Raw genomic sequence first — 18,911 nt, 5'->3', positions numbered from 1 at the left:
GAGGACATTTTTAAAAGTTTCGATATAACAGCGTGCAGGGGGTGGGGTAGAAAAACATTCATATTTTTTAATGATGAGTACACATCACTTCTTAATGTTATTTTTCAAGTACTTAATGTGTAGATTCTTACCTAATGCTACACCTAATGTCATAAAATAGGAAAATATGACTAATAGATCTTCAAGTCAGTGTTGCTGTGTCTCTAATGATTCATTAAAGTAAATGCAAAGAATTACAGCTTAGCCTGCCCACAGCCCAGCCAATGTGAGTCTGAGACAGGCTATAGGGCTCAATAAGAGGGAGCATATGTATGTGCAGAATCTTCCAAGACAGGAGAGGGCCTGGAAACCCAAGCTGCAGGCATACCACCGTTTCTGTGTGCAAATACATTCCTGTAAGTGCCTTCTTTGAAACCAACTTGGAAGCCCCGCCGATTTATAAATTGGGGGCTAGTAATATAAAATGATCGCCTACTGATCTGTGAAATGCCCGGCCCCAGTCTGTCATCTGGCATTTCTTGCGTAACTGCTGGGTGGATTACGCCCTGATAAGCGTAGCAGGCTGAAACAAAGGGCGTCCCGGCAGGGCTCTGCACTCCAGAAGCCTGCACCTCGGAGGGGAGAGAAACCTGCCTGCAAAGCAACCTGAGAACCCTGACTGCGCTGCAGCCTACAAAAGCCGGAGGCCTGCGGGCAGCAGCGGGAAGGAGGGCTGGGAGGCGAGTGTGGTTAATCAGGAAAATGTGGGCTTCCACCGGCAGAACACGTGCCTTGTTCATCTGTAATCCCCAGAGGCGCACCCGAGCCACTTTTTCATTCTTCCTGCAGGGCCTCGCACCGGAGGGAAGCAGAGGCTGCACGAACCAGTGTGCCAAGCAATTCGAAACCACAAATGGCATGTGGCATTCCCTTATTAGGCAAGGTTCAGGCTTTTTTCTCTCTTCTTTTTTTTTTCTAAGACACAGGCTGTTGGCAGCAGGCTGGGCCGTGGGTGCTCCCCTCCCCAGAGTTCCGGCTCCAAGTACGCCCTGGTGAATCAGCCTTCCTGAGAGCGCGTGAGACGTGGAAGCTGACTTGGGTGTTTTTGTGTGATTTGCCGGGAGAGCCTGTGAAGGAGCCAGGTCCTAGCCAGTGACTCAGTACCGCAGAGACAGAATCTTTCCCTGACTTGGGAGGCTGAGCTGTTGCTTTTCATTTTGCTCTAGCCTGGAGGCCACTCAGGAGGCGGGGACAAGGTGTTGGCAAAATCCCCAGAGTCTGGGGCTGTGTGGTGCACCCCACTGGGAATGCTGACAGCCTGCGGAAAGGGGGTGCAACAGAGGCTGCTCTGCCAGGTCTGGCATCCAGATCAACCAGTCTGTCCTGACGGGGCCACTCTCCCCCTCCCCGCAGTGATCCCTTTGCTCTGATGTGCACGTGCTTCTGAGAAGGGCTTCCCAGGGACCCTAATTGCACCTGGACCCCTCCTTATGAGACCATTATTTAGCTTCTAGAAACACCGAACCCTTTTCACTCCCTGTGCTTGCTTCCTGTGCCCACTCCATGTGCTTTGTCTCACTCGGTTCCCCTGAAAGCCCTGGAAGGGAGTTGCTCCTCACAGTATCGTTCTAAAGTAACCATTGTAGCTTAATTAAGAGTTCCATTTTGCAGATGAGAAAACTGAGGTGTGGAGACATTAAAGTAACCTCTCCGGGTCAGCGCCGCGGCTCAATAGGCTAATCCTCCACCTTGCGGCGCCGGCACCCTGGGTTCTAGTCCTGGTCGGGGCACCGGATTCTGTCCCGGTTGCCCCTCTTCCAGGCCAGCTCTCTGCTATGGCCTGGGAGTGCAGTGGAGGATGGCCCAAGTGCTTGAGCCCTGCACCCCATGGGAGACCAGGAGAAGCACCTGGCTCCTGCCTTCGGATCAGCGTGGTGCGCCGGCCGCAGCACCCCGGCCAGGGCGGCCATTGGAGGGTGAACCAACGGCAAAGGAAGACCTTTCTCTCTGTCTCTCTCTCTCTCACTGTCCACTCTACCTGTCAAAAAAAAAAAAAAAAAGTAACCTCTCCAAAGCCTCACTACCCACTTAAGGACACAGACCCAGAGCTGCTGCCTCCCAACCTCCATTTCAGGCTGTTCTTGGACATCTTTTTATTTACAGTTTCTTGCCAGTCTTACATCTGCTTTATTCTTCTGCATGATTAGAGAAAAAGTGGACTTTTTTCCCCACAGGGGAATGGGAAAAGGGAGAGGCCTTGGAAAAACAAGTCAGAGATGAATTTCTTTGTGCAGAAGAAGGGCTTGTGAGGGAAGCACTGAGTTGGCGGGCAGAAAGGGAGAGGCTATTCCGGACTTCACATGTGTTGCGGAAGACTGCGTGGAAATGAGTGGGAGACGCAGAAAGTAGACCAGGACAGCAGGGCGGGGTCCAATAGAAGGAGACACGATAGCCAGCAGAGGAGGGGCAGCCTTGCCTTCAGAAATAGCCTGGGAGGGATCAGCACCCGTTCGTGTGAGTGCTGCAGAGTGGGCGATGCACAGAACAACCCCAGGTCGGGGAGTCCTTGCATTGCTTCCAAAACCAGAATTGTGACTTTGAAATAGGGATGGGACAAAGTCGCCCCTGGAGGGGTCCAAGCCAAGGGCAGAGCGGCTCTTCTCCCTCCACACTCTCCCTGCTGCCTCCTGGGCCCGGAGCTCTGCCTCCTGGGCCCCTCTCACCATTATTGGAAACTCCACATCCATCCCTTGAGTTTCTCTGAAAGGGGAAAAAAAACAAGGCAGCAGATTTTACAAAGCAAGCAGAAGAGTGTACACAATGGATTGGAGTCAACTTTGCAGGTTCTCTCCTTTCTTTTCCCCCTCTGGGGAAGCTGCTTTATCTTTCCCTTCTCCCTTCCCTGACCCACCCCCTCCCCCCCAGACTGACAGTCTCTTGTTCTGATAGAGCAAGTTCTGTAAGTATTTGTCCTTTGCAGATTGGGGTAATGAAACATTGCAGCCTCTCTCTGCAGGCTCCCACTTTGCCCCAGTGAATAGAACTATGCACCGCCCTCCTTCTCCTCCCAGGCTGCAGCCTCAAGTCCCACAGTATCTCTGCCTTGGCACAGGGCGCCGACATTGTTTGCATAGCGTACATTCCTGGACAGTTGAAATATCCAGTTTAACCTTCAGAGCATCCCATGGGTTTGTGGGTGTTTGTTCCGGGGAGAGGAGGAGAGATGGTGACTTTCATGATCCACATGTCATGCTCCCCCCCATCACCACCACACACACACAGATCCAAATCTTTGTAGCTGGAGATTAGCTGAAAATCATATTGCTGAAGTTCATGTGTAAAAATAGGCACAGGAAGGACCTCACTCCTTTTGTGCAGAAGCAGGTAACAGTAATACTTGGTTCTTATAGTACTATCCACCTACCCTACTCTGGTTATAAACCTTTTTTAAAATAGCCCATAAATGTGAAATTGATCTTCATTAATTGAGATGCTGTCATGGCACACCTGTCTGGAAATACATTGTGGCTTGGAAGGGCACCGAATGAGGTAGACCTCAGCACTCTTTTTTTTTTTTTTTTTTTTTTTGAGTGCTTAGAAGATACTTTGTGGCTTCGAAAGCTGCCTGTTAGGAATTATTCTGTTTTTGTGTGCGTGAAAGTTGGATCCAGATATTACATCAGGAAAGAATGAGGGAGCTGAATTGAAACTCACCGGTTTTTCACACCCATTTTAGGGAGTAAATTTTAGCAAGAACACCACTATTACAACCTTCCAAATAAATAAACACCATCACACTTTCAAAATATATTATCTGCTTTGGGGAATGTCTATCTACCTTTAGCTTTAATGCTGGGATTTAAACCTTCTACACTGTATCAACCACTTTTCTTATCTTATTTGCTTAGATTGTGAGAGAATAGATGCTTTAGACCTTGGAATCAAATAAAACTGCAATCTCCCTGCATTACTTGTCAGTGCTTACTGGGTTTCTAGCATAATTTTCTGCATGTAATTTAAAAATCAAAACACCAACTGGTGGATGTAAGCCAAACTCCCTATTTTTAGAACAGTATTTAAAAATTGCAGATTTTATTTTAGGCCACAGGGGGAGGTTCCTGGGCACTTGTCCATCCCTCGGTGAAGATCTGGTGTGACCACCTCCCCCCAGCAGCTGCCTCCTTCCGGATGCCTTCCCTGGCACCAGCCACTTCCAAGGAATTGGTTACTGGAAAGAAGGGAACCTTGCAGGCCTCATTTACAAAGAGTGTTTTGTAACTTTCCTTTTAGTTCTGGTGAATTTAAGTGCTCATGGAGCTTAGGGTCTGGAGAAGGAGGCCTTTTTTTTTTTTTAATTAAGAATGCAGGAGAAAAGTTTCCTTCTGTATTCTTACAGGAATCAACTTAATTATGCCTTTGTCAGCAGGTAGTTTATAGGGGAGGCAATTTTAAAAGGGGGTAGGCTCTAGCCTTTAATTATCTCAGTAGGTATTCAGCTTTAGAAAGTCTGTGTACCTGCTGAGTATGTTAATTTGACCACTTCATAGTCTCTTAACTCGGCCATTCCTCCACCCTCAGAGAGTGGAGTGATCCCTGCATATCTTCGCTTCTATTTCTGGGTACTTGGCTTTCATTAAAATCTTCAGATCAGTTGGTTTGTGCGTTAGGTAGCTTCAAAGTCACTTATTCATTGACTTGTATGTTCATACTTCCTGCAGTTTTTTCAATAAACATTTGGTGCTATTTATTTATTTATTTGAAAGACAGAGTTACAGAGAGACAGGGAGTGACAGAGAGAAAGAGGTCTTCAATCCGCTGGTTCACTCCCCCACAGTGGCTGCAAAGGTCAGGCCTGGGCCTGGCCAAAGGCAGGAGCCAAAAGCTTCTCCTGGGTCTCCCATGTGGGTGCAGGGACCCAAGCACTGGGGCCATCTTTCACTGCTTTCCCAGGCACATTAGTAGGGATCAGAAATGGAACAGCTGGGACTAAAACCTGTGTCCATATGGATTGCTGGCATTGCAGGTGGCAGCTTTACCCACTACATCATAATGGCAACCCCTGTAACAGGTGATTTATACACATTTCCTTTTTTTTTTTTTTTAAAGATTTATTTATTTATTTGAAAGTCAGAGTTACACAGAGAGAGAGAAGAGAGGTCTTCCATCCAATGGTTCACTCCCCAATTAGCCGCAATGGCCGGAGATGCGCCATTCCGAAGCCAGGAGCCAGGAGCTTCTTCCAGGTTTCCCACATGGGTGCAGGGGCCCAAGGACTTGAGCCATCTTCCACTGCTTTCCCAGGCCATAGCAGAGAGCTAGATCGGAAGTGGAGCAGCCAGGTCTCGAACCGGCACCCATATGAGATGCCAGCACTTCAGGCCAGGGCGTTAACCCACTGCACCACAGTGCAGGCCCCTGTACACATTTCCATTAGTGATACATCCTTATTCAATTTGGTAGAAGTATTTATTCATATATTTACTTACCTAGTGCTTACAAAGACAGATCTGCCAGTTTACTCCCCAAATGCGTACAACAGTCAGAGCGTTGCCAGGCCAAAGCCCAGGGAATGCAATCCAGGTCTCCTGGATGGCTGGCATCACTTACTGGCTCCCAGGCTGCTCACCAGCAGGAAGCTAGAATCAGGAGCAGAGCTGCGACAAACCAGACACTCCAGTGTGGAATGTGTACATCCCATCCAGACCTAATTGCTAGGCCAAATGCCCACATCCGTTATCCTACTTTATAGACTTCCTGCATGTACCCATGTAAGAAAGAATTTCACATATTTGTTCATTTCACATGCTTAGGTGAATATTTGTGCCATGTACTACTCTAAACACTTTGAATATCAACACATTCATTTTTCACTAATAACAGGTAGGGTTATTACTTCCATCTTTGCAACACACTGGAAAGAGACCCAAAGAAAATGCTAGCTTGCCCTCAGTCCTATAGCAAGTAGATAATAGAGCCAGTCAAACCCAGATGTTCTGGCCCCAGTCTGTGCACTTAGCCACTACTATTGGATGTTGGTTTAAGTGAGATCACATTCTCTCTTGGGTGATATGCCAGGAGGGACACTTGATTTGGAGCTAAAGAGGCCTAGATTCATATTTGGGATCCACCTCCTCCTGGATGTGTACTTGGGCACAGGCCGCTGAAGCTCATCCATCCCATCTGAGCCATGGGACTATTGAACACTTTGTAGGGTTGTGGGGAGCGTGCAACATGTTGGCAATGCCCAGCCCTTCACAGAAGCACCTGAGTCCTAGCAGCTGCTCAGTGAGTAGCAGTTACATACCCTGCTTGTGATTGGTTGTGTAGAGCTGGACTAAGATCTGTGGACTCTCTGGGCAGACTACACACTGACCCTGCTTCTCAGAAACCCTCTTTGTGCATCTGAAAATCAGTTACGTGGAGAGATGCCTGAGATAGTGTGAGGCACAGTGGAGAAGAGACACCAGGGCTAGTCTCTGTCTTTGGTCAGCCCTGGGAATTTGAGCCAGGGCTCTAGACTCTAGTACAGAAGTTGGCAGGACAGACCCCTGCTGCGTGCCCTCGAGCATCTTGCTTGAAGCAACCTAGGGACCAGCAGTTGAGAGCAAAGGTTGGGGGAAGGTGTGTTGAGTCCAAGCTCTGGGCCCTCAGCTCTCTGTTCTTATTCCACCTTCCTGCTGATGCACACCCCAGGGGGCCGCAGGTGATGGTTCAAGTTGTTGGGTCTCTGTCATCTATAGGGGAAACTCCCAGTTGAGATCCTGGCTTCTGGCTTCAGCGTGGCTTATACCTGCCTTTGCAGGCACTGGGGGAGTGAGTACCCAGTGAATAGAGTGTGACTATTGTTCATGTTGCTGTTATTATCAATCAAGCCACACCTCTCTGCAAGGTGTCCGGCGCACAACAAATCTTCCCAGTCAGATGAATTAATTAATTCACCAGCTTTTATTGGAATTCCGCTCCCGGCGAAGTTCTCTGGTCCCAACAGAGCAGGGGTCGGGGAAGTCGAGCGTCAGAGGTTGGGAGGGCTCCTTTTATAGATACAGGGCATGGGGGTTAAAGGTTAAGGCAGGTCTGATCCTCACTGGTTGACCTTTAGGCACCCGCGGGGACCTTGACAAGGACTTTTCATTCCCAGAAATGGGGGTAGGGACTCTCCAATCCCGGAAGTGTAGGCCTTCTCTCCTTGCGGATCCCAAAGCTACCACTCTCTTCTAACTATTTTGAAATACATGGTGGCATATTGTGGACCATCATGTACCGTAATATTCAGATTCCTTGAACGCTGGACCGTGCTTCATTCTTGTCCCTCTGCCTGCCCTTTCTCTGACGGGCTGTAGATCCCAGTGAGTGGCTTCAGTGATAACCCTGTACCCTAGATGCTCTTGATAAGGAATCCAGTGTTACTATGGATCTTGAAGGCTTTGTTCTTCCTGATTAATAATAGACAGCTTGCGTCTTCACCCTTCTAGTAAGGTAGCCAGTTCTAGACACCTGCATGTTCCATAGCACCATTAGTATTCATCACACCTGCGTGTCATCTAACATCAGATGTTCACTGTTTTTCTTTCAGTCCATTTTAAATTAACTCCCTTTTTCATGTAGTCTTGTCTCAAACAACATCTTCCATGTAACCACTAGTTTTGTGTCTGATTTATCTCTTTTTAAAGATTAATTTATGGGGCTGGTGTTGTAGTGTGGCAGGTAAAACTGCTACATATGACACTAGTGTCCCATATGGGCACTGGTTGGAATCCCAGCTGCTCTTCTTCCAATCCAGCTCCTGCTAGTGCATCTGGGAAAGCAGCAGAGGATGGCCAAGTGCTTGGGCCCCTGAATCCATGTGGGCAACCCAGAGGAGGCTCCTGGCCTCCGTCTAGCCCAGCCTCAGGGCCATTTGGGGGTTGAACCAGCAGATTCTCTCTCTCTCTCATTCTCTCCTCTCACCCCCCCCACCCCCCCACCCCCCGTCACTCTGCCTTTCAAATAAATAAATAAATAAATCCTTTCCCCAAATAGCTAGAACAACTGAGGCTGAGCTGAGCTGAGCTGAGCTGAAGCCAGGAGCCCAGACTCTATCCGGGTCTCTTACATGGGTGGCAGGGAGTTAGATCAGAAGCATGGAGTTCCTAGGTCTCAAACCACACTCTGACATGGGATGAGGCATCCCAAGTGGTGGCTTAAACTGCTCTGCCTCAACACCCATGCCTATCTTTATCTTTTTAAACAAATATTAAAATAAATATTGCTATTTCAGTGAAAATAAAGAATGCATATCTGTAAACCATACCAAAAAAAATCACTGCATCTGCCTGAGAGTGGATAAATGCCACCAGATGTCATAATTCACCAGTGATCTTTCACTGAAATTTAATGACTTCATGATAAAAATGATTTCCTTTTGTTTTGGGTTATGTCTGTCACTTTGTACACACTTTTCTGAACTATTTTTCTTCAACTTCTTAGGACCCCACCTATCATTTCAGGTCCCCAGATTAATTCCTCTTTTGAGAGAATAATCCTACTTTATCTCCTAGAGTAATCATGAGAGTAAAGCTCTGATCATAGTCCTGGCACAGAGGTAGGGCTGTGAGCATCTCTCTGGACTGTGTGGGTGTTTGCCTGAATTACCAAGTGCCTTGGATCAGAGAGCTGCTGAATTCTTCGTGACTATATAGTGCATTGAGTTAGGAGATAACTTGTTGAATGATGGGAGATTAGGTGAGTTTCGAGTGATCAGAGGAAATAAAGAGGCTCAAATCATAAGGATAAGATACTTCTTGTATGTTGGCATACCATGTCAGAGTGCTTGGGTTCAAGTCCCAACTCCACTCCAGATTCTGGCTTCCTGCCAATGTGCACCCTGGGAGTCAGCAGACGAGAGCCCAGGTTAATAAGTCCTGCCACCCACATGGGAGACCCAGATTGAGTTCCTCCCTCCTTGACCAGCGTAGCCCTAACTGTTGTGGGTACTTGGGGAGTGAACCAGTGGATGGGAGATCTCTGTCTCTTTCTCTCTCTTTGTATCTCACTGCCTCTTGAATAAATAAATAGAAACTTTATTAAAACTTTTTTTTTTTCAATTTATTGCTTAACGCACATTGTGGTGTTTGAGTCTTGAGACTCTTGTGAACCTTTGCTCAGTCATTGCTGAAAGAGCGTTAGAGAACCTGCCAGGAACCTCACGTGTGCCACCTCTAGTGAACAGGCAGAGGGAACTGAAATGCAGCCTCAGGACTCTGAGTGTTTGATTGCTCTGGAGCCACCCGTGTTCCCGAGCCTGCCTGGTTCGTGGTGAGCGCTATCTGAAACATGGTTCACCCTGTGACCACAGCCTCAGCTGCCCGCAGTGCCCAGTTAGGCACAGCACTGAGTGAGGTCAGGCCTATCCCAGAGCGCCTGCTACCCCAGCCCCAGTCAGCGGCCATGTGGGAATGAGCTCTCTGTGAAAAAGCCAGAAATCTGGATTTTTATGTGAAAATTCTCCATCTCTAAATGTTGGCTGTTTTTTTTTTTCTTTTTAATAATTCTCTGTGGGCCAAGTGAAGCAGGTCTACAAGCCAGCGTTAGCCCTGCAGCTGCCTATTGGTGACTTTTCACTTAAGACTTGTATTTCCTTGATTCAGTTTTGGAGTTTGTCCTAAGTTAAACACTATTTTATAATAATTTATTATAATGTCAAACAACGAGTTTAATTGCTGGAATCCAAGAGTGATATGTAGCTTTGGTGGTTAGTGTCTGTTTGGGGATGTCCCAGCCCCTGCAGAATCTGGGAATGAACTCTTGCCCGAAGTACATAGGCCTCAGTCCTGCCCCTCTTGGCAAACAAAGGTAACAGATGCCAGGCAGTTAATAGCACAGGTAACTTGTTGGGAACTTTGGATAGAATACGATGAACTTTCTCCCAGGGTCAACGCATTTTTGTAGTGCAATAAGGAACAGCTTGGAAGGAAAGTCCACATGGTCAGCACATGTCAATGACCTTACACAAGAAGGTGGTGGCAATGAAGTCCAGGAGTGCAATCAGCTGGATTAGCTGGGAACTCTGGCTTGTTTAGTCTTCCCAGAGGCATGAGAAGCTTTCGAAAGCAGACAAAAAATCCTTAACTTGTAAGAAATGCTTCTTAGTTCTTCATGTTTAATGTAAGAAGCATTTCTGACTTCTCTCCTCAATCTGTAGTATGTAAAAATGAGCTGAAGTTCTAATTAGATAATATGCTGTCTGATTAATGCATAACCTTTATATCCAAGGTCAGTGAAAAAGTAGGAAGAAGTATTTGGAGGCATAATTAGTTTTATCCTTTGGTTTGGATTTTTTAATTATTTTGTTATGGGTGAATTTCAGTTAATGTTTTTTACCCCTTTTTTTAGATTTATTTATTTATTTGAAAGTCAGAGTTATACAGAAGGAGAGGCAGAGAGAGAGAGAGTCTTCCATCTGCTGGTTCACTCCCCAGTTGGCCGCAATGGCCGGAGCTACGTCGATCCGAATCCAGGAGCCAGGAGCTTCCTCCAGGTCTCCCACACAGATGCAGGGGCCCAAGGACTTGGGGCATCTTCCACTGCTTTCCCAGGCCATAGCAGAGAGCTGGATTGGAAGTGGAGCAGCCAGGACTCGTACCAGCACACGAACCGGTGCCATATGGGATGCTGGCACTGCAGGCATCAGGTTTACCTGCTACACCACAATGCTGGCTCCATATATTTTACCCTTTTTAAAAAGATTATTTATTGGGACTGGACAGACACATTAGTAGGAGGTGGGACTAAATCCTAGGCACTGCCATATGGGATGCAGGCATTCCTAGTAGCAACTTAAACTGCTGCACCACAATACCCACCTCTAGATTTTTTTTTTAAGAACTAGTAGATGGAAGTGTAAAACATGGATGATTCCCTATTTGTTTATATTCATAGGGTAACAGCTAAGTTCTTGGGTTAGTACATTTAGGCTGTTAAAGCAGAAAAAAAAAAAAAACATAAATGAGCTAGCTTGTAAACAGCAAGCATTTCTCACTAGAAGTCCAAGATAAGTTTCCAGCAGACTCGGTGTCCAGTGAGGGCCTGCTTCCCCTAGTTGGGTCCTTCCCACTGTGTGCTCACATGATGGAAGGGGCCATCTAACACGGACACTAATGTCATTCATGAAGGCTCCGCTCCTTCACCACATGGAATTGGTGGGACACACATGCTATTCAGACCATGGCAGTTGTGTATATATGGTGGACTTTGGAATGAAGCTTGATTTTTCTTAACTTCAGACTGGGGATCCGCCCAGTTGTTCTGTAAGGGGCCAGATGATAGTAAATATTTTAGGCTTCGTGGGCCATGCAGGCTCTGGTACAGCTGTTCAACTCTGCCATTAAAGGGCAGAAGCAGCTGTGGGTAATGTCTAGGCACGTGGACATACCTCTCGTGGGACCTGGCAGGAGTAGGTGCTGAATAAGCTCATGTTGCCTTAACATCATACTAGTCCCTGTCTGTAGATACTAGTGTCTGTAGATACACCTTGATGGAGAAGATACAGGAACAGGAGGAGTCTTAGGGGCCTGCCCATTTGGGTGAGTGATGTTGCCATTTCAGAGATGGGGAATGGCACAAGAGGTTTCTGGAGGCATAATGGGGAGGAATGCAGGGGTTTGCTGTCCACATGTTAAGTTGGAGGTGTGTTTTAAGCCAGTAGGTAGAAATTAACACTGATGCTCCAGGGGGAGGTGGAAGCTACAGATAATTCGCAGAAGGTTCTGGGTCGTGATAAAGATTGACTCAGCCCAGAACTGTGAGGACAGTGGTTGTGCCTATTTTGTTTGCCCCAGTATATCAAGCACAAATGTTTGGTGTGTATCTGCTGAGTAAGCTCCTCCATGGCTGTCAGTGCATGGTGTATGTGGTTTAATGCAAACAAAATCACTATCTGGTTTCAAACAGACCCATAGAAACCTGATGTGTCGCTCCTTAGAAATAATTGGCTTACGCTAAAATCAATGTTTGACCCACCCCCACCCCCCAAATGTGCCTTTGAGGCCACTGAATGCAAAGGCTCAAAGTTTACAGGCAAAGAACGTCTTAAATGTAGAAGTATTACTCTTGCTGAAGTGTGCTGGTATTGTGGCAGTTAAAACAGAGAATGTTTCTGTTGCTTTTTTGTCATTGCATATTCTCTAACCAGTAGGCTCTAAAAGAACAGCTGTCTTGGAGGTAGGTGAACTAGGAAGTGGTTATTCATTAAAAGGTTCTCATTGAAATGGATGGGAAACACTGAGCTGAGCCAAGCCCTTTGCTTTACCAGTGCAGAAAGGGAAGGGGAGGGGGACTGAGTGACTAGCATAAATACGCAGTTAAATAACTAAAACCCTTCAGCGTGGGCCTGAACAGACCTTAGGTCTTTTGAAAACTTTCTACCACCCTTGTGCCTAGATCAATCAATGAGGTGTCATCTTCGAGCAAAAATCACTTATGAGTTGGTCATGGAATTATTTTAGTGATTTGTTTTGCTACTGATTTTATGTAAGAATCATAGTTAGACCTTGCTATTTTGCTAATTTGAAAAACCACATGCAGTTCTCTAAGCTCATTCCATTTGGCAATGTATGTACTATTTAGCAATGCAAAAGAATAAGGAGCCCAAGAAGGGTAGATGAAAACAAAGGTTTTTGGTTGTTTTTTTTTTTAAGATTTATTTTATTTATTTAAAAGAGTTAGAGATGTAGAGCCAGGGAGAGAGAGATCTTCCATGTGCTGGTTCACTCCCCAAATGGCTGCAAACGGCCAGAGCTGAGCTGATCCAAAGCCAGGAGCCAGGAGCTTCTTCTAGGTCTCCCATTCGGGTGCAGGGGCCCAAGGACTGGGCCATCTTCTGCTTCTCTCCCACACCATAGCAGAGAGCTGGATCGGAAGTGGGGCAGCCGGGACGTGAATCGGCACCCATATGTGATGCTGGTGCTGCAGGCTGGGCATTTTTAACCCGCTGCACCATAGCATCAGCCCTGGAAGCAAGGTTTTTAATTTTCAGTAGATAGTCTCCCAAATGAGGAAGGCTCGTGTCCAAAGTGAAGATGGGATTTTAGTTGCAGATACCATTTTTAGGAAGCTTAGAAACCTATGTGGAGTCTCAGGACGGGACACCTGTGAATACCCGCGGTTCTTGGTGCTGGCTCCACGATTGTAGTTCTTATGTAAGACGCCGGCTATACTTACTGCTCCAAGCCTCAGTAGGCACACCTGCAAAATGAGGAGTGAGACACTTCCCTTCCAGCGTCATTGTGAACACAAGAAAGCACACATGTTTGGTACCTACACACAGGAAGCCCTGAGGAGGCAAACTCACTTCATCTTAGACATATGGAAACTGAGGCTGATAGGAGAAGTGACCCAAGGAAGTCCGGTCCCCTAGGATTTAATCATCTGCCCTACGCTGAGGTTCCCAGCCACTGTCTTCCTTAAACTGTGCCTGCCGGGAAATTGTCTCTCCCTCCCATGTGGACAGTGCCCCAGACAGAGGTGGTGCCCCATGAGGGACCACTCTTCCTGGGCTTGGCATCTGGGGTGTGTCTGTCTGGGTTGCATGAGCACATCTGCTCTGAGGCTGCCCTGGCGGCTCCCTTACGCACAGGTCCCGTGCCACACAGCACAGCTGGGCGCTGGGCCCCCGCACCAGGTCCATTTACATAGTGGCACAACAGGAAGCAGGGCCAGCGCGTTGAGCCGCTCTGCTCCGGGGCACTGCGAGCAGATTGCTCCAGGTGCCCCGGCTCCTAGAGGGCCAGGCTGTGCCCCTGGGGAGTCCTCCCTGCCTGCTGCTTGGTAGGACTTTGGGGTTTTTGTTTTGCTTTGTTGTCAGTGCTCACTCACGTGTCTAGCAGGCCTGGCAGGAGCGTGGTGTCAGGCAGGAGGGGTTGCCTTTTGTAAAGTCAGAGTTCCCGGTGAACAAAGCCCTCCAGTTCGTCTCGCAAAACAGCAGATGCGTGAGTCACCTCGTGAGACGGGAACAGGAAGTCGTCCTGTGGGTGCTGAGCCAGTTTCACTTCAGTGATGAGAGCTTACCCCCCAAAACCTGATCGTGTGTATTGTCCCCTTCCCCAGGCACAGTGAGTCCAGCTCCCGGCCCCAGCTCTTTCCCTTGGGAAGGACACCTCGGCCTACGTAGCACTCAGGAACTTGGCCCGTGGCCTTGGTCTGAGTCTGTGACCTTATCCCAGGGTCCTCTTTGCCAAAGAAACTTTCTGTCTGAGTTTTTTTCTGAAGAATATTTTCCCTGTTTCTCTTTTCCTGGGAATAGAAACGCACTCCGTGGTGGCCGGGGACTTTCTCACACGTATGACTGCATGATTTTCTGACAGGAACTTGTGTTTGCAGGGAGTCTCTGCTCCTTTTGTTTGACTTCTCCTAAACCCTTTGTTCTTCTTAAACCTTTTGGTCTTCTCTGTCATCGTGATAAGAGCCAGGTGCCCTGGGAGGAACTTTGTCCTCGAGGCCTGGGGACCATTAGGACTCTCCTCCTGCAGGTGAGGAGACAGGCTGAAGGTAAGCAGCCTTGGAAGTCACTTGGGTAAATAAACGGCTGGAGCCGGAAAGTAAGCCCAGTCCCTAACGACTCCCATTGCCAGCGTGTTTACTCAGAGTGTGGTCAGCAGAACACTGATCAGGTTCCTAGGAAAACATTTCTGCGTTCAAATAATTTGGGGAAATGCTGCACGCCATATGCCTTTTGCAGGTCTTAAGTACATCTTAGTGTTAGGTCCTGAGAAGTAGTGCTTGCAAGAAGCTTGATTATCTTTGTTTAAACTTTAGCTGTCCAAAATATATATGACGTAGAACTCTCTTTCCAAATATATTAAATTGTGTTGCATTCTGGGAAACCCTTACAAGGCAGTATAGTGTGATAGTTAGATATATGCATGGGCTCTGGAGCCAGAACCCCTGGGTTCAAATCCCAGGTTTGCTGCTCCCAAGGTTGATTCTTTTCCTTTTTTGTGATTTATTCAATTTATTTGAAAGGGAGAATTACAGAAAGACAAGGAGAGACAACTTCCACCTGTTGGTAAGCCAGGATCCAGGAGCTTCATCCAGGTCTCCTATGTGGGTGCATGAGCCCAAGCACTCAGACCATCTTCTCCTGCTTTCCCAGGTGTATTAGCAGGCAGCTGGATCAGGCATGGAGCAGCCAAGATTCAAACTGGTGCCCATTTGGGATGCCAGTGCTGCAGGTGGCAGCTTAACACTCACTATACCACAGTGCAGGCCTTTGCAGTCAGTGCTTAAGCTTTCTGGGGTTCAGTTTGCCCATCTATTTAATGGGGAAATATTATAGCACTGTCTCAGAGGGCCACTGTGAGGACCAAGTCAGTACCTCTAAAGGTCCTAGAACACCGTTGTGTACGCACATTGAAAAGTAGTTGGGGTTCTCAGTGCAGCAGGAGGAATCAGACATTTGCTACCTGTGGGGTCTGGCCACAGCCAAGATGCTGTCTCATGGGCCTTAAGAAAACATATCAAGAGAGGAAGAACACCCTGTCCCTTTCCCCCTGCTGGTCTCCCTGGCTACCCAAGCCTTTCTCTGCCCTGCCACAGCTGGTCATTCCAGATAGTAGCCCCAACCTGAGCTCAGGCAGAAGCAGCAGGTCTCTGCCCTTGAGTGAGGATTAGCACACGTGCCTCCTGGGACCAGGGACTGGCTATCAGGGCTAGCCAGACACTGTGGGTGGTCCCAGCAGAATCTGCAGAAAGAGCATGCTGGTGAGAAAGAACTCAGGCTCCCTGTGTCTGAGCAAGGCAGCAGCCCTTGCAAAGCCATTATCCCCTGCATTTCCAGAAGGGGAAAGCAGCACAAAGTGTTGCACTTTCCCCGCACTTGCCACTGCCCTGTGAGTGTACACCTGTGAGTGTCCCCAGCAGCGTCTCCATGGAGAATGGGCACTAGATGAGGAGCTTGCAGTTCTGCAGCCTGGGTGAGCCACTTGTTGGAAAGTCCTGCATCAGAGAGATACCATGTGGTTAGACTTTGCTCGTCGCCTCCCCTGCGTGTTCTGAGGCTGGTCGCGCCGTGACTCTCAGGGTGATTTGGGGGAAGTCCACTGGGGAGAAGGAAAGCAATTGCAGGAATTTAACTCATTTTCAAAAGTGACCCTACGTATTTATTACGTTACCCTGTTTGCTCTAGAAATTTTAAATCTCTCAGGATGAGAAGTTGCAATTAGAAAAATACACCAGCACGCTGTATGGGCAGAGCCGATAGCACGTGGCACATTGATTGTGGAGTGAAAAATGCAGTTTGCAGAACCATAGGAAAGTATGATCCTGTTGTTTAAAAAACCATATCCACATGTATCCTGTGTGTGATTGTAAAGGCCAGAAAAGGGGTGTGGAGAGAAAGAGACGTTTTACAGGAGTTACCCCTTTGGATAGAAGTCAGAAGGAAAGAATCTTACTTTTAACTCAGTGGATATGCATATGATTTGAACTTTTCAGCATATTTCTTTTGTTATTTAGAAAAAGAAGAAGAAAAAGGCAGCACACCCGAGCTGGCTCTGAAACTAGGGCTAGGCTAGCGAGGGCGGAGTTGCCTGACTGGCTGGAAGGCTTTGCACAAGGAAGGAAACTCAGACCAGCAAATGGGCCGATTCCAGGCCCAGTCAGCTCTGCACCGTGCACAGTCAGCTGGGCCACGCACTGTGGCTTTGGAGACCAGGCAGTTGCAAGTGCTGCTAAGTTTTACTTTTCCTTTCCCACGCCCTCACTCATGTAAGCCACACCAGCTGCTCACATCCGCTGGGGTGCAGCTTCCCATGTGTTGCTCCTGGCCATGATAAAGTGCCCGATCACCCCGGCCCGACCACATGGAGGGACCCACCCCAAGCTCAAGTACAAATGGGCCCAGCTGGCAGGAGGGCTGTGGCCACTGCCAGATCACATCCGCAGAGTCCTCGCTGCTCCGTGCCGGAGACTGTGCTGCACTGAGAGCCTCATCTTAGTCAGGAGCCTGGTCTCCCCTGGTTCTCAGGGACCCTGGGCAAGTCATCGTATCTCCATTTGACTGCATTTTCTCGGCTTACTAGCTGCACCAAGTAATTTAATTACAAGGTGGTTGTGAGGTGTGATAATAGAAGTGAAAGAGCTTTGAAAATAAAAGGTGCTGAAGACGGAAGGAAAAAAATAGCACCATAACATTATTATCAGCTGTAGTTCTGGTGGGGCTGCCACCCAGGACTGAGTGAGTTCTCTCCCAGTGGGGGGTTGGGTTCTGTCTTGACCTGCAGGCAGAGCCCCTTCTCTGCCTCATTCCAATGACTTAATCTCTTCTTTTCAGATAAGAACCCCAAGGGCCTGAGAGGCTGAACAGTCTGTCTTTGTCTCTTCCCCACCTTCCCAGATCCCACTGGAAATCAGGGACAGAGCCGAGGGTGAGGCTAGTCAGTGATCCCTGCTGCAGGAGCTCACGTTGAGTGGGGCTGTCCTGATACACGGGTCCCTCTATTCTGCAGGTACCTCTGACTGAGGGCGCTGTGGCGCTTGTGCCCTAGGGTGGGACACCATTCCTCACATGCTGTTGGGGTAGGGTCTTAGTAGGAGACTTCCAAAGTTCTTTGCCGTTGCACTTTTTCCCTCTAGACATCAGTCATTGGGAATAATGAGCATCCAGGCATAGCCAAGATCTTAAGGTTGAGATGAGGGGTGAATAGGGGTTCATACCAAGCACCAGGAACCAGCCATGTGGATGAGCATCTAGGCCTGTATCTGGGCCAGGAAGCCTAGAGCACATGGCCCTAAGGCCATGAGCCCTGGAGGCGCGGGGCTACAGCAAGCCCCCTCCTGACTAGAGGCCAGGGAAGAAGAGCGCCTGGGCCATACCATGTCCGGCTTTTAACCCACTTCCAAAGGGGAGTGGTTAATTAACCTGATTGGCTGGTGGGCACCAGGGTGTGGCCAGTAGGGGAATGAGGTCACACAGGGGCGTGGTGAAGGCATGGTCTTCCAGTTCACAAATCTGATCAATTTTAACCTGTATGCCTGCCTACTTCAAATCCATCTCTCTCTTCCTCTTCCCTGTACCCTATGTCTGTTTAAAGCGATGTGTGGGTGCATCTGTCTGCCAGTCCTGGAGAGAAAACCCCTTGAGGACAGGCATTAGAGCTGGAGTATTTGTATTTACTCGGTGCCTCCCACGGGGGCCACAGCAGACCCCCCTGATAAAGAGATACTGAGACATGGTGGAAGAGGCAGCCTGGACTGACCTAGAAGCTGAGGTAGAATCCCAGCAGGGGATTCGGGGGCGGGGGTGGGGGGTGGGGGGGGCTGGGGGGCTTCCTGGAAGAAAACACAAAGGGAACAAGAGACTTGAATTTCATTTGCAGGACCATTTGAGCAGCAGCAGGAACAGCAGTTGTTCTTGGCCGTTCCTGTGTGGCAAGGCCCTGTGAGAACACGATGGATGCCATGGAATGCTGTGGACACCCCTCTCCATAAAATGTGCAAACCCACAGGGTTTCAGAGGACACCTGCACCTTTTAGGGGCAAAGAATCTCCAGAGCATCCAGGGAGAAGACTGGAGTGGGAGGTGACCGCAGTTTTATTTTTTAAAATATTTATTTTATTTATTTTAAGAGTTACAGAGAGAGATCGAGCCAGAGAGGTCTTCCATCCACTAGTTTACTCCCCAAATGGCCACAATGGTTGGAGCTGAGCTGATCCGAAACCAGGAGCCAGGAGCTTCTTCAGGGTCTCCCACGTGGGTGCAGGAGCCCAAGGACTTCAGCCATCTTCTGCTGCTTTCCCAGGCCATAGCAGAGAGCTGGATTGGAAGTAGAGCAGCTGGGACTTGAACCACCACCCACATGAGATGCCGGCGCTGCAGGCCAGGGGCTTCAACCCACTGCGCCACAGCGCTGGCCCCGGTGACAGCAGTTTTAAAAGAGTTTCTGGGCCCCAGTGAAAGT

The 18,911-nt window shown here is 48.4% G+C and overlaps 1 protein-coding gene across 2 annotated transcripts in view; it reads left to right on the top strand.

The window, feature by feature from the left end:
• GNG12 (G protein subunit gamma 12) overlaps positions 1 to 18,911 on the top strand; it is a 150,666-nt gene that overhangs the window by 99,344 nt on the left and 32,411 nt on the right. Inside the window, exon 1 of one of the 2 annotated variants that reach the window (XM_062191520.1) lies at positions 18,368 to 18,532. The exons of the other annotated variant lie outside the window; for it this stretch is intronic. The gene's annotated coding sequence lies outside the window, so the exon portion shown is untranslated. Of the gene's footprint in view, positions 1 to 18,367; positions 18,533 to 18,911 lie in introns of those variants that run through there. 2 annotated transcript variants of the gene reach the window in all.

The sequence above is a fragment of the Lepus europaeus genome, chromosome 5 (assembly GCF_033115175.1).
Source record: "Lepus europaeus isolate LE1 chromosome 5, mLepTim1.pri, whole genome shotgun sequence".
Lineage (NCBI taxonomy): Eukaryota > Metazoa > Chordata > Mammalia > Lagomorpha > Leporidae > Lepus > Lepus europaeus.
The sequence above is the reverse complement of the archived record's forward strand: the minus strand, read 5'-3'. Positions and strand labels throughout refer to the sequence as shown.